The sequence below is a fragment of the Dermacentor albipictus genome, chromosome 4, assembly GCF_038994185.2.
Source record: "Dermacentor albipictus isolate Rhodes 1998 colony chromosome 4, USDA_Dalb.pri_finalv2, whole genome shotgun sequence".
Lineage (NCBI taxonomy): Eukaryota > Metazoa > Arthropoda > Arachnida > Ixodida > Ixodidae > Dermacentor > Dermacentor albipictus.
The window spans coordinates 122891730-122907629 of record NC_091824.1 but is presented as its reverse complement, the minus strand read 5'-3'; positions in this window follow the sequence as shown (position 1 = coordinate 122907629).

The following is a 15900-nucleotide window of genomic DNA, read 5'->3' as shown; positions in this document are numbered from 1 at the left end:
TATATATATATATATATATATATATATATATATATATATATATATATATATATATATATATATATATATATATATATATATATATATATATATATATATATGCACGTATTCAAGACACACACAAAAAAAGAAATCCGATGACACCTGTGCACTTATGAGTTGTGAACACCGATGAACGGTCCTTATGAACTCCTTGTGGGCAAGCGAGCTCGCTTCGCAGCCAATGGGCCTGTAGGTGCCGCTTCGCTGCTACGCACGACAGAAGACGGCTTTATTCGCTGAATGGGCCATTTGACGCTTGCGCATCAAGAGCGTTTCGGCTTCGTTCGCCACGGCCGAAACTTAAGCAAGTAAACATGGATTTTTCGTATGTGTGCACCTTTTTTCTGAACTGTATGTAGATACACGTGTTCTTCTGCGCTCTCCCATCCCCTCTCCACCTATACCACGTGACCGGCTTCCCACCCTTCGCACAAATACGCTTTTCCCCCGCTTCCACATCCTATAATGCTAATGCATTAAAACTCCCTTCGTGCTGACCCACAAGGAAGCCGCTGTTGCCACCTGCGAACAGAGGCAAGACTGAAAAAAAGGTTTATTGCACGATATCTACCAGATAGAAGTGCAAGCGGAGTGACGACCACGCAAGACGCACATCCACGCTCTCGTGTGCAGACGGACAACGCCTGTAATGGGAGCCCGTGTCCACAACGTGATGAATTTCCCCAGTCCGCGCGCTGCGCTTCCTATGCCACCGGGTCCCCGACGAAGCCTTCCATTAGACGGCTGAAGAATGCGAATCGCTGTAAGTGGGCAATCCAGGCGCTGTCCCACCTCACGACGGGACCTCTGCGGTCCGGAAGACAGATGCGCTGTTATTCTTCCCTCGCTGGGAGGGAGAGTCCGCAAAATGGATTCTTTCGAGGACCGCCGAATCGAAAGGAGCGCCGTCTTTCTCGCGTATACAGCGAGGGAACGTTGACAGCGGGCGTGCGTTTCCTGAGTTCAGCACACGTATACACGGGCCTCCAGATTCAGTACAAAATCGTATCTGTGCCTCAGTGCACGGTGAGTGCCTTCCTCTTTTTTTTTTTTTGTTATGGTGAGCAGCGCATTTCATTCATAGGACGATATCGAGTTGGAAATGTGTATCCAGATGTTGCGAGGCGCAGAGCATATATATAGCGTGAGTACATGTGTGTCTCAACGCTGCGTGCTTGGTCCGCGTTGCCGAATCCCGGTTTTCTAAGCATAGGCTGCAGCGTTGTTGGTACGCGCACAGCAGTCCGTTGAACTTGCCACTTTAAACGAAATGATTTTTATTTTGATATATGCTGCACATTTACAAGGAGATCGAGAGATGATGATGACTTTCGAGGGACACTAAAGGAAAACATTAAGTCGAGCTAGATTGAAATATTAGGCTTAGGAATAACGAGTTCGCAATTTGTAGCGAGAACAGAGCGTTTGTCCGCGAGAAAATGGCGAAAATGGCAAATCGAAGAGGCGCCATCTGTTGCGGGCTACGGTATCTAAAATGTGACGTCAGCACTGATTTATTCACGGAGAACGGCGCAGAAGTAGGTCACGTGGAGATTACGTCAACTCGCCCGTTTTGGCGCGGGTGGTTAAAATTGAGGAGCAGCATGCGGTGGTACCTTCGGCAACTTTTTTCTACGCAATCAAGTGGCACACAGAAAACGAAGGTACACTTAAAGACCAATAATCCATCAATTTAGCTCGACTTATCATTTTATTTTGTTGTCTCTATAGCTTTGATGAATATGTGGACGTGTTTTGTTAGCTTTGCTGGCGGCCTGGCGTGTTACTCAAGGCGTTGGGTGAAAAATGTGATGTACAAAAGGATCGCAAACATACGCAAACATTCAAATGCCACGAGGGCTCAGCAGACAGGGCCAAGCGTGCTTTCACCGCATCATGGCTCAACGTGGCCTAAGTGAACGATGCCTTAAGTGCAAGCTTCAGTTGTCAGATTCGCTAATGGTTTCTGTGTGCAATGACCTTGAGGACTTGCAACATGCCTTGCGTGACTATGCAGTTGTTGCTCGTCAGACAGACAATCTTTTAAAGTCAAGCTGCACTTACACACTTACACCGCAACTCTAGCTTCTTGTTACATGACATTGTCGGCCCGTCAGGAAGCCGTATTTTACGCGCAACGGAAGAGCGCTTCCAGTAACCTTGAAGTTCAATGAGAGTTTTGAGGAATAATTTAGTGTTTCTGTGTGAGGCGGAGGAAGTTGTTAGCTGCAGGCGGACCCGGTAATTGACCGGCTCTGTGTGTCCGTGCGTCTGACCCAAGCACAGCGTCAAGCTTAGCGCCATTATAATAATCTACTCTAGCCCAAACGTTCTGTCGAAAGAGCACTCGCGATCCCCCATGGCTCTAAAAGTACTCGAACGCGGTATACCGATGCGATTCGACTGACGTGTCTTCAAAAGTAATCCCTGTGAAAAGACCGATGAGCGAGCGCCCGCAGTCCCACTTGGCTGAGCGAATTGCCAGGACATGAAAAAGTTACACAAAAAGTAATAAACGAAGAGAGAACGAAAACAAAGGAAAAGGCGACGCATTCTCAGCGTATAGTGATAAATCGCACCTGTCCTTCCCTTTCGCGAAATCACGACAAGCAAGCGCTCGAGAGGATATACCTGCGGAACACTTCGAAATAGGGCTCTTTAAGCGGGTGTTGCGCTCTGACAGCGAATAGACGTTGAAACACGAACACGCGGCTTTCGTGAAAAGATGGAAAGATGGAAAATAAATAGAAAGAAAGGAAAGAAAACGGAGTGGTTTGAAAGAGATACCCAAAAGATGGGGGGGGGTTAGGCAGGGGGGGGGGGTGACTGCGGTAAAGGAGCGAAGAAATAAGGAGCATGCCCGAGATTGAGTGGGCAGCAAGAAGGAGCGGCGAGAAGTTTCTCAAATCCCCGCGCGTTTCCGCATTCAGGGAAGAACGGCGCGTTGTTAGCGCGAACAAAGCGATGAGCAATGGTGGCCTATCGCGAGCGGCCGTCTTGTGACACCAGCGTAAACCCGCCGGCGGCTACATCAATAACGGGGCTGTCAGCGCCGCTCTGTGGCAAAAAGGAATCAAGTGAGGGGTACCACAAGAGAAAGCAGAAGGTGTGTGTGCGCGTGGATGGGGAGTGGGTGGGGGGGGGGGGAGGGGGGAGTATATAGGGGAGCTCTTTACGCTACGAAACGGTGTGTGGCACCCCCCGCGGCGTGGGGGGCTTTATAATACGCTTATAACGGGGTCGTAACGCAGGCACCCCGGGCGCACATACACAACCTGTTTGTATAACTGGGGCCACAGGAAAAGCGCCGCGTGTTGTTTTGTGCGCTGTGCTATAGTGGAGGTGCGCGCCGCAGTGGAGTGGCGGGGAACGGCGTTCGTCGACCGACCTCGGGCTCTGAAGAAGCTCGATCGGTTTTATTTTGTAGGACGCTGCCTTTGTATATCTACTCTTGGTATGGCAGAACATCGGGCAAGCTGGTTATGCATTACGGGTCAACGCAGCGCCTAAACCAATAATGTGCAGTGAAAACGCACAGACAAGCAGTTGTGGCCGTGCAGCCATGACGTGGTCAGCGAGAAACCGTAAGTCAGAAATTCAGAAACCGTAAATCAGAAAATTACTTGACAGACGCGTCATGGAAAGGAGCTGAGCAGCAGACATCTCTTCAGAGTGTGTTTTGAGAAGAGCAATCTCGTGTTCAGGTTTACTCATATGTCTTGATTTTCCGCGTTTCCTCGCTGCTATATAGCGTCATCACAAGTATGGTCACACCTTGGTTACATTTTACTGCAAATAAAGTCAATTTTGACGTTCGCAACGTACTTTTCGCGCAGCCTCCATGTATCAGACTACATATATAAACGTGCACAGAAATGAGGTTTTATACGTCTTTTTTTCTGCCTTTTAGGAACACCGGCGTTTTCTATAACTCATCAACCGATAAGGAGCTGATGGGTGACGAGGCAGGACGGAGGCTACGAAGAATGCGGGATGGCAAAGCTTCGTCCAACAAGAAAGTGTACGGACGCAGATTACCCCCAGCGCAGAACAAAGAGCGCCTGGCGCACGCATTCATGCGGACTTGCTGCGTGAGCATTGGGAGTGTCAAAGCGGAAAAAAAAGTGCATGTGAAGGCGGTCACATGGTAGAGAGGGATGGCATCGCTTGGAAAAGCGTATATATATATATATATTACAGGGGCTTGGCATTGTCCCGGTCGCGTTTCGTTCCTGCTGGTTATCTCGCCTTTGTTTATGGCATGCACGTGTCCTGGGCACGGTTTCTGTCACTTTAGGGTATACTATATATACATGCACAACGAGTATATAGTGAAATTTACGGTCTTCTGCTGCGGAACACCGTCAGTTGCGCATCGCTCCTCGAAGAGGCAGTACGTGCGCCGAGTCACCTCCTGAAAACACGGCTTAGAATAACTTTCTGTAGGCCTGGTTGGCGCATGCTTGACAAATTTTTGAAGCGCAAGAAAGGACACGGCACCTGTGTTTGACCTTCCTTTTGTGCCGTGTCTTTTTCGCGCTTGAAAAATTTGTCCCGAACCGCACTTTGCAAAGTGGTGAAAGTGGTCTAAATCATGGATTCGACACCTGAAAGAGGTGCGACCTAACGCTTGCGCTTTTCTATCGCATTTGCCGCTAACTCGCCATGGAATATTTAATTTGGTAGCATATGACAACGTATATTAACAATTTCGCATTTCTCAGTACTATACCGCACTTCAACTACATTCGATAGCGCAAGAGCAAAGAAGAACACGGCAACACCACCACGGAGCCGTCATAGCTTATAATTTATATTTTTTTGCTGCACCGTCAACCTTCAATTGGTCAATGAAACCTTGTTCAGAAAAATAATGTAACGAAACCGGTGTCTGAAATGCGTGCAAGAAGATGTCATATGCACGTAAAAGTCGAAATGCTGAGGCTTAACCACAGGCGAATATTTCGACTGAGCATCAAGAGAGGCAATGGTTGAAGGACCATCCGTCTCCAACAAAAAGAGCCGTCGTTCGAGTCTCAACGAATGTACGTACGTGTAGCTTTAAGCTAACGTCCTGCTCTCTCTCCCCCCCCCTCCCCCCCTTTAGGCTCAGTCGACGCAGACAGCGTTGAGGTAGCGCCAGCCGGTGCGGTTCGCAGGTGGTGCGTTCGCCTGGCGTCAGAGGTCGCTAATAGCTTCCGCGCACCCAGGGTGCGAAATAAAGAGTGCGCGCGCGGATGGGGATGGATGGGCCTAATGACCGCCTGCGGAGCCGACGAGCTACAACCCCCCTACCCCCCCAACCCCCGACCATCGCCTTCACCGAAGCGCTGACCGCGTTCGCTGCAGATTGATTTAGCGTGGGAGGTCTTTTCCGCGAAGCAGGAGAGATCAATGAGGCGCGGGCTCTCCCGGTGTAGGACGAAGGAGAAGCAGCGCCGCTCCGTTCAACCGGAGTTTGTGTCCAGTATAGCCGGGGCCGAGTCCACCACGAGTGGGCTTGTTTAATGATGTCGGTGATTACGTGGCACGGAGTGATACCTAAATGGAAAGGCCACGATGCGGGGAGTAATAGCGACGGGCAGCGAGAAAGACTTGTTCCGGATGGTATTCAGTTCGGACGGCGCAGTTTGGTGCTGTCGGCTACAACGGTGTATCAAAAAAGGATCACGAAAGTGGGGCGCTCGTAATGGTACACTTTACGATCAACGGTGTAAGTAGAGCACCGAGACCTGTGGCAGTAAAGTTCGAAGCCCCCTCAGTCATGTCCTAAAGATATGCTTCCGGCCCAAGTTAGTTTCGCAATGGGTAAAGTATTAGACGTGATTGATTCGCATTAGTTCATTGCGGTCTGCCTTGGTTTGCTCGCGTCATGCGTCGAAAAGCCCAATTAAGCCGCTTGCACAGTTTCACAGTCTACCTCCTTCATATAGCTTATCTTGCGGACTTATAGAAGCACAAGCACGCATGCGTAAAGAAAATTTCGTTCCCAAAGCATCAGACGAGTAATATCACGCGTATACGTGTGGACACACATGTGAGAAGTGGACAAAGCAGAAATTTTATTAACATTGCCTGCGTCAGATTTATGGGTGGTATAGCAAACGTTCCTTAGTTGATGCGTCCGTCAGCGATTCCTGCCACGATTCCGCCTCAGCGTAGAGAGAACAAGCAATATTCTTTGCACCAACGTGTGGTGAGTTCAGCAAACGACAGCTAAGCTTTCGCCGCCATCCTGAGCCGTTTCGCAGTCTTTCGATCTTTCACAGCGTTCATTGACCCTTCCGCACGCCTTCGATACCTCTCAAATGCTTTCGGCACGTCACTATACTTGCTTTCGAAAACATACGCTGTTATTTGGACATCCTTGCGAACGTTCACTTGATATCCTCGACAAGCTATAATCTTTACTTGGAAGTTGCCTCCGTACGCTCTCAACCAGCTACGATAGTCGTCGCTTGCTCGACGGTCGCGCTCTTCGCCTGATTTGACACCAATTTCGTTGTCCTAATCTTTTCCAGTATAGCCCCCTTGTATAGACCGTTGCAAGGAGAGCTTTCGAAACGCCGTCCTAATCCCCACCGGACTGCTGATAGTGCATGTGGTTGGCTTGCGCGACCGCCTGCACACCAGAACAGCGGCATTGAGTGAGCTTTGAATTCGCGCGCAACAGTCCAGAGTGCATGCTTTTTGAGGCGCTGTGGAAGGGCGCACGAAAGAGAACACGCGATCGATACGGAACAACGATTAGTGACAGGGCGGAACATCATTTCCCGATGCGTGCTATTAATTCTCACGCTCAAGAAAACGTTACACAGTGCTTTTCAATATTTGCAAATGTCGGACGATTTGGGCAGTAACACTCGCTGTGCGGTTCAGGATGGGGTCTCTATACGGCCCTAGCGGTATCACGAGGGCGGATGCCCACTTAATCCTGCAGGCTGTCGGACGACAAGCGACTAAAATGCTCCGTGAGCAGGGCGTTGCAATCCAGAACAAAACACCACGTTGCCTCCACAAAAGTTCTACAGTAGGCTTCGCCGCATACTAGTAATGCTCGCAAAAAAGTACGCTTTAAAGGCGGCTAAGTGCAAAGGCGGATGGAATGATGAGAACGATTGCGTGCGCCGGCGAAAACGACGTAGACGGTGATTTCATCACATTAGCCTTCATCAGCCAATCCTTCACAGCGTGCATAGGCAATTTCAGAGAGAAAGCAAACCGAACCCGATTTAATGTAAAACAGGAGGCTTTTTTTGGCAGCTAATCAGTAATTCCACACCTCATAACTCCCACGCGTATCATCTTTCGTTTCATCGTTCGTTGCGCTATTTTTAGCTAGCGATAACATCAAAAGAGAAGGTGTGTCGTCGTGTCGGGAGTACCTCGCCCGCGTGAAGCAAGACGCGCTCACTCCGACACACGCTTGTCGCGATCGCTGCCTCCGAAAACGGTCTCTCCAAAGTGACCAGAGGAAGGAGGAAAAGGAGCGGGACAGAAAACGGTTAGTTGAGGGGAAGTAGGGAGGGCGCGCTCCCGGCCGAAGTGTCAACGCGGGGCGGAGCAATTTGGGGACGAACGTTTATTGGCTGCTCGCGGAACGGCGCGTGCGGAGAGCAGGGAGCGCGGGAGACAAAGGAAGGCGCCGCTGAATTAGGGGACCAGAGGGGGAGAGGATGAGGAAGAAAGGTGATAAAACGACGTAGGCAGGGGCGCGGAGCGCGAAAAAACCAACGAAGAAAGAAACGGGCGTTGCGATGAAATAGGGTGTTTTATCGGACGACCTTCACGTCTGCATTTTTGCTTCGTTTCTGTAAAGGCAAAACATGATAGTAGTGATCTAGACAGCATATTGCATGCTATATTGTGAAAAGCGGCCGCCGCTTCTCTTTTGTTTGAGTATACAAGGCGCGTACCTTTTGAATGCCGATCTAATAACGGCCCCCGGTGGGTAAACAAATAGGAGGACTCAGAAATACTTTATAGCTATTCCGATTGTTTCTAATCGCCCTCTAGAAAGCTTTAAAGAGCAGCAGCTCTTGCGAGTTTTTTTGCGCTGCACGAATCAGTTGCTAGTAGCAGTGTTTCTTTCTCCTTACTTTTCGAGGCTGTTGATGGACTGGAGGCGTATCTAGGACATAGTCGGGCGGAATCTTGCCAATTTTTGCCCGATCCGCGTATGTTCGTGCACGTTATGTTTTAAGAACTTACGTTTATAGCCGCGTTATCACTTGCTACGACAGCTGAGGCCCTCTTCCTTTATCGCGGAGTATTAGGTTGCGATACGAATAGACCTCCAGATGCAGCTTGGAGACCTGGTGACCTTTTTTGATAGGTAGAGTTAGCATTTCAGCAGCTAGCGCTCTTAAAAGGCTCGTTTAATTTCGTCTTACCTCGTTTTTTCTTAGATTTAAGTACAATTCTCTTAAGAAAAGCGACGCTATTTCTGAAGCGCTACCCCAACGGCCTTAAGTCGGGGTCCGTTCCTTTAGTTACCTGCTGATTGTGAGAAGCAAAATATACAACGCGTATGAATTTAATAATAAATATGCCTGTAATATAAACTTAATGTGTGCGGACCAACGCCTCGAAAAATAAACTGGACCGTTTTTTTTAGCATGCGACCAATAAAATGCAAAATTAATTATTTTGTCTGATTTCTTTCACACCCCTTTTAATCAATATAGCTTGCTTCGGTTAGGTGCTGGAGTTTAGCAGCGCGCGTCAGTAATTTTCCCTAAGAAACTAACCGACAGCTAACCTCCCGCCGAATTTTTATTGCCCCAGAACTGCTCGGCCAGCGCCGAAACTTCGGTTTGAATTGCCGTGCCTCTCCGAGAAGAAAGAACCATATTACTAGGCGGCACTCAAGTCGTTGTAAAAAAAACCATCTTCCACCGTATTGCGTTCGAATGGCCGGCCGTCGTGATGCTCATAATCATTTTAATGAACCGAAGGCCACCCGAGCGCGTCCACTTCCGTTTAAATGGAAAGTCGTTACAACGCGCCGCGCTGTACCGAGAATGAGCAAAAAACACCGAGAGTAAAACGAACAGTGTAGGCACGGCGCTGAACTCTATACACACAAGCGCACACACATAACGGAAGAGACGGCACTGCAGCGCAATTCGGGGGCCATTACCTTTTGTTTCAACAATCACAGAGCCGAGCTTTATTGTTCCATAAGGTGCGTCCCGACGGCCGAGAGAAACAAACGATCCAGGGCTTCAAGTCCGCAAATTGCTCGCGGTCGGCCGCAGCGCTCTTTCGTTTTTCTGTTTACATTTTTATTTCGCGTACGGCAGCCGCGGAAGAGAGAGAGAGAAAGAAAAGGTAGGATGAGAAGGAAACCGTGGGGAGAGTGGGACACTTTACATTCTCGCCAAACCGCCGATGGGAAATCCGCTAGTTGGCGCTGCGGGGAGGGCGAGAGCGAAGAGCTAGAGGGAGCTTCCGCGGAGCCACCATTGCCGGACCACCACAATGGGCCTCAAATGGCCCTTTCACCAGGTAATCAAACCGTACCCGAAACAGCGCTGTGTTCCTTTTTTTCCTTGCTCCCCAATGCCACCCTCCTCAACACCCTTTCTTCTCCTCTGCAAAAGTGCAGTTACCGCTTGTCGGAATGGCCCTGTTTTCTCCCACCTTTTTTCCCCAGCGCGTGTCGTTTATACTAGGCGCACCATTTTGTACACTCGCTCGTTTTATCGTTCCGTTTCAGGCCACTCTTGCCATGTCGTTGCTCCGGCCGCTCCTGATCACCGGTGAGTTTTCTTGCAGGAAAGAAGGAGCTGGAAGGAGAGAGTGGTGCTCCCCCGTTGGCGTGGATAACAGAAGGACCTCGCGGACTCTGTGAACAAAAGAGACTACCGTCAACTCCATTTGAGGGAGTAACTGCTTGTCACATATACGTGTAACACGATTTTGGTGGAGTTACTACACATGAATTTCAAGGCATGCGCAATGGCCAAGTTTCTCCTTAAGGTTATGCTCAATGGGGACTCCGTGGAAGGCTCCTACCAGTTATGATGCCTAAACATTGATGAATCCTTTCATAATTGACAGTCTGTCCGTTAATGTAGAAATCATGGGGAACATCCAGGCTCCATGTTGCAGTTATGCAAAGCTTTATTTCTAAGATTCTTGTGTAACAGCTTGTCAGCTAGTGCTGTCCAATGTGTGCAAGTCCAATGTTCGCTCATTTGAGCTTCCACGTGGCCTGGCACTATGCACGAGTCTATGACTACCTCGAAGTGATTCAACTTCTGCAACAATCGTGCTTGCCAGAGATAATTCAATTGAAACATAACGGGTGTTTCAGCGAACACTTTCAATTTATTTTTATATTGCCTGTGGCAGAGAGCACAATTCTAGTCCATGGGCTGGTCTATTCGAAGGGGCGGACATTAGTTAAAAAATATTGATCCATAATAGTGTAATTAAAGAAAATTGCTCATTAAGTTTTGAAATAATTACCTTAAATTATGGCACGTATTGCAATTTACAAATTATAGCTAAGCAGTTCGTAAGGCGGATCTACTTGGAACGAATTCTCAGGATGACGACAGTTTCAAGATATTAGTTCCCAAACTTTTCATTGGCGTTCCAGTTACTTTAGTGTTTCAATGCATAAATGGAACGACAGCGCATTCTTACTGCAAGTTTGACGGCGCATATCTTTTAAATGGTGTCATCCACACAATTTTTTTCAAGTGGACATGCCTTCCACTCTCACCAGCTAGTATTTGTAAATTGCAATATGTACCATAGCGTAATTAGTTAAAAAACATCATTAGTGTATTTTTTTAATTAGCGAATATGCATTTCATATTTTTTACGTAATGTCCGACTCTTCGAGGAGACGAGCTCATGGACTGAAACTGAATTTGCCACAGGCAATCATAAAGATGTTTTGAAAGTGCTCACTGAAACACCTTGTATATATCACTGTTGATTGTATCAGGGAAAACATTCGACTTATTTTCCGCATTCTCGGTCACCACTTGGCCATCTTGCCCTCACAAAGACCTCGAGTGACATTTTCCGAAGTTGTCATCACTCATCAAGAGAGAGAGAGAGAGAGAGAGTCCTTAAATGAAAGGCAGAGGTTTTAGGCGGCGTAGAGAGATCGTTGACATGCTACTTTGCGTGGGGAAGGGAATTGGGGAGAGAAATAGAGTAGGAGAGAGGCGCAAAAAAAAGGAATAAGTTTTAAAAAAGTGAGCACTGGGTTTTCTTACTCATGGCCGACGGCATGCTTCAGTCCTTCAGTGTATGCACCGTCCTACAATGAGGTGACAGAATTCGCTGCTTGAAAGGTACGTGAGGGTGACAGAGGATAACTACCGTTTGTCGAGGTGACCAATGTTTTCTAAGTATGTGAATAAAAAGTTCATCGCACGCCTCTGTTGTGTGAGGCAGGCTAAAGGGCCCAAGACAGTCAAATGACAAAGGTCTCTGTGTAAGCGAGTGCATGTAATGTTCATAGAACGCACGCTCGTCGGTATATACGCTCGACACTCAAACAGGATATGATCCACGCGTTTTCAATTGAGCCACAGTTGTTGCAGCGTGGACTTGTCACTTAACCGAAGTGGTACCGTAAGCCATTTCCATAGGCGGAGTTCAGGCGAAGATGATGATATAGAGTTTCCAAATGGCGAAGAATGTTGGGTGCGAGTCTGGATCTGAGATTTGGGTCGATTGAGTAAAGAAAAGGGTAATGTTGGGTGAGCAAGCTCCACAGCCGGTCCTTTTCTTCAGAGGCAAATCTTTGAGCTAGTTGGGAAGCATAAGATCTAATGAAATAAATCCGCTTATAGTTCTGGTGTTGATGACTTCTGCGTGCTGCTTCATCTGCTTTTTCGTTGGACAGAATACCACAAGGTATCCATTGAAATTTGATACAGTGGCCTGATGCAATGGCCAAGTGATGCAAGTACGCAATGTCGAAAGAAACAGGCTGATTGTTTTTTTTTAAGAGACCGCACAATGTTTGTAGGGCTCCTTTAGAGTCAGTGAAAATCGCCCATTGATCAGGCGCTCGGCGTAATATATAGAGGACAGCTTTTTTGAAGCCGTGAAGCCTTGTTGTCGTTGAGGAAGTCCTCCGCTGCAGCCGATAAGAAAGCATTTGTCTTGTTGAGGGCACATAAAGACCACAGGAGGAAGTCTCCCGAGTAGTTGAGGCATCAGTGTAGATGTAGGTGTGCTGAGTATATTTCTCGGCTAAGTAGAGGAGAGTGGTCTGTTGGAGCGCGGCCTGTGGGATGCGACTCTTTGTCCCATTTACACCGGGTACAAACTGGTTTATATCTTGAGGCGAAAGCGACCAGGGAGGAAAAGTCAGAGGCAGTAATTTCCGTAGCTGAATAATCGGAGGAAGGTGTAAGTTCTGCACAGCTTCGCCAAAGCCATACTTACTGTGGGTTAATTGGACGCGGTACATGAAGTGCTTCTTCCCTTGGAACACATGCCGAAGATGGGTGGAGGGGGAGGAAACAACTTTATTAAATATTAGAGGAAGGGGAAGGGGGAGCCAGGTCATGGGGCGAGGCTAGGACGGGGCCCAGGGGGCCGCAGCTGTTGCCGTATATTCCGCCAGCCTGGACTGTGATTCTTGGTCGACGCTTCTCAGCGCTTTCTCCCATTCCTGAGGTGAGGGGGCTAGCCGCAGGAGCTCTTTGGGGGGCGGGGGACAATCACATCTCTATAGAATGTGATCCTGTCCAGCCTGTGCTAAGCCGCAAAACGTACATACATGTCGAGACGCTGTCATCCTTCAGGATGGCCGCTAATCTCCTGGGGCTGAGCACATTGCACGTTTGAGCTATGCGCAGGGTCACGGCCTGTTGTCCGTTTAGGCCGCCGCATGGAGGCGGGGAAATCTGTCGTTGCTCTCTTTGCCGACGGAGGCGATCTCGGTAACTTAGTGACAGTGTTTCAGGGTTTTCCGGAGGAGGCTGCCCCTCGGCCCGGTTAGTAGTTGCACGGTATGTGAGGTGGGCAGCTTCGTTGTGGGTGTTTCCCCTGTGGCTAGGGACCCAGAGAAGTCTGATGCTTATCTCCGGCCTCTGAAGTTTTTCAGCCATGGTTTGGCTTACTTGACCCGATCTGAAGCTTTTGATCGCTGAAATTGAGTCCGATACTATGAAGAGCGTCCCTGCGACTGCGGTTGCACTAGCAATGGCGGCCTCTTCCGCTTCTAGGATAGATCTCGCTGCGATTTCCTCGGTTCGGAGGACCCATCCCGTTCCGTCCACAGCCGCTATGGCATATGTGCCGTACTAGAGTCTTCATAAGGGATTCCGCGCGGGCACGTCGGCGTCCCTTGTTGTGATCTCCCATGTTTTTCGGGAGTGGTGGAGTGACCAGTTTGTTCCTAATGTCCCTTGCGTGCCGCATTTTCTAAGTTACAGTTTGCCAACGAATTACCGTAACGTCGAGGCTGTCAATCGATCCACGACTGGCTCTTCTTAATTACCCCTAATGAACTACAGAAGCACCGTTGCGCACATCTGTGTCCCGCCAGAGCATCGGCTCTCCTCTTTAACGAGCGGGAAAGAATCACTTCGCTGATGCAATGTGTGACAGAAGACAGAGTTTGAAGCTATTACGTTCGTATCTAGCCGTGAAAATTGCGCAAAATAAGTAAGTTTTTTTTCATTCTTCCTGACACCACGTGAATAATTAACCAGATGGGCAGAAAGCTTGGTAAATACAAAAAAAGCAAAGAAAAAAACAGGTAATTTTGCCTTGCGAAGGTCGATGACCAGTGTAAACATCGTAGTAAGAAAACTTGTAGTAAAAGCTTTATTTTATCACACATTGTCACCTAGTAACGACGGTCACTATGACTTTGTGCTCACTATGATATACACTTATCAGCATATTCGCAACTGCAGACACATTCTTTGATAATGTCAAATCGATGCACGTACGCCGCTGGGTGGTCGGTTAGGCCGGATCGCTGCGGCATCGCAAGTGAAATGTCTCCAACACGAAACTCGTAAACCACTTCCTTCTCGGTCCCGACGCATCCACATTGAAATCACCGACAACGCATGTTGTATGCGTGATCCGAAAGAATGTGTGCACAGTTCGCTGCATCTTGATGAGTGCTTGTAGCCTGTGCCTTACGGGAGTACGATCCATTGCAGTTTTTGCGTGCTTACGGAGGTATATGAATCATTAATGATAATAGTTTTTTGTGTGCGGATACGATGATTCTATGGTAGGCTAGCCTCAGACATTTAGCACTCGAATATATGTCGAAAGAATATGGCTACTCGGTGAATGTGTATACAGACGGATCGGTCTCATCGTATGCTTCTGGTGCAGCTTTCGTCGTACCTGCGCATCAAGTCATTCGACGGTATCGTCTGTGTAACAAGACGACTACAACATCTACGGAACTAGTGGCAAACAGAGTGGCCGTTCAATATATTTTGCGACAGCCTCCTCAAGTATGAACAGTCTTCATGTGACGCAAAATCGGCTCTGCAACTACTTAGTGTGGTGTTGAAAGAAAGCGCTTACAGAGTGTTGGCTCTTCAAACTGCCGAGCTCTACACTTTAGCGCAAGAAAACGGCCACCACATCACATTTCAGTGGATTCCCATGGTCACTGTGGTATACACGGCAACGAACTGGCCGATGACGAAGCAAAGAAAGCACTCGAAGAACGAGAGTCACTGCTTTCAGTTCCTTTGTCAAGAGCGGACGCCAACTGCCTCCTCTGCAGTGTCATCCGAAAATTGACAGCAAAGCACTGGGACAATCCGGATAATCGCCACAGACGACTCCAGAGGTTGGACCCTATCACGAATTTTAGGCTACCACCGAAAATTCAACGCAGCTGTGCCGGTCTTCTGCACAGACTAAGGCTGTGGGTAGCGTTTACGCACGGATACGTGCACCTCATGCGGCGCACCGAGTCTCCAGACCGTGAGGTGTGCAATGTGACTGAGACTACAGGTCATGTGCTTTGTGACTGCCCTAAGTACGTGGAAGAGCGTCAAAAGTTGAACAACGACCTTACCCGTCTCGACAGCCCACCGTTGTCGGAGGACGTTATTTTGGGTTCTTGGCCAGATGCTCTATCGAGTTTCAAGGCCATCCAGGCGTTACTGAAATTTTTAAAAAGTACGGGCCTGGGATTGTAGGCTTTGAGCATGCCAAATTGCATGCCATATTTTCTACATATTCCTTCTCTCGTCATCGTAAACCATCATGCGCCTCTTTCTTCCCTCTTTCATGCCCTCTTCTCCTTCCCCCAACGCCGAGTAGCTGGCTAGAGGAATATACCTCAGGCCGACCTCTCTGCATTTCGTATCATTAAACTTCTCTCTCTGTAGCCATATACAGCTCCACCGCTAAAAAAAAAAGATGAAAGGGAAGGAAAGAAAAGAAAGGGTGAGCCACGCACACTGCTTTGCTTATTTAACCATAGCCACATTAGTCATCACTAATGCAGCGCCATTTACTTATTGTACAGTAAGAGTAGCACAGCATGTAGAGCAACGCATTGACACATTTATTGGCAGTGCTAAAATTTGCACTGGGTTCACTGGCCGCACAGTGGATGCATCCGTGTGGGTAAAAATGGCGTGCTATGCAAGCCAGTTTTCTGCAGCCTGTATTATCTGCAGCGTGAGCAATACAGTGGCGACGGTGAGCAAAACCTTACTTTTTTTCGCCCTATGGCGAATGTGAAGCTGACGATTAGGAGATGGCCTGACGACAACGCGATGACTTGACGGTGACGACTACAATCGCCGTAGTCATCGGCCTCATGAGAGGGAAGGGTGAATGGAAGGGAGGAAGAAAGCATATAGGGAAGAAAGAAAGTAAGCATGA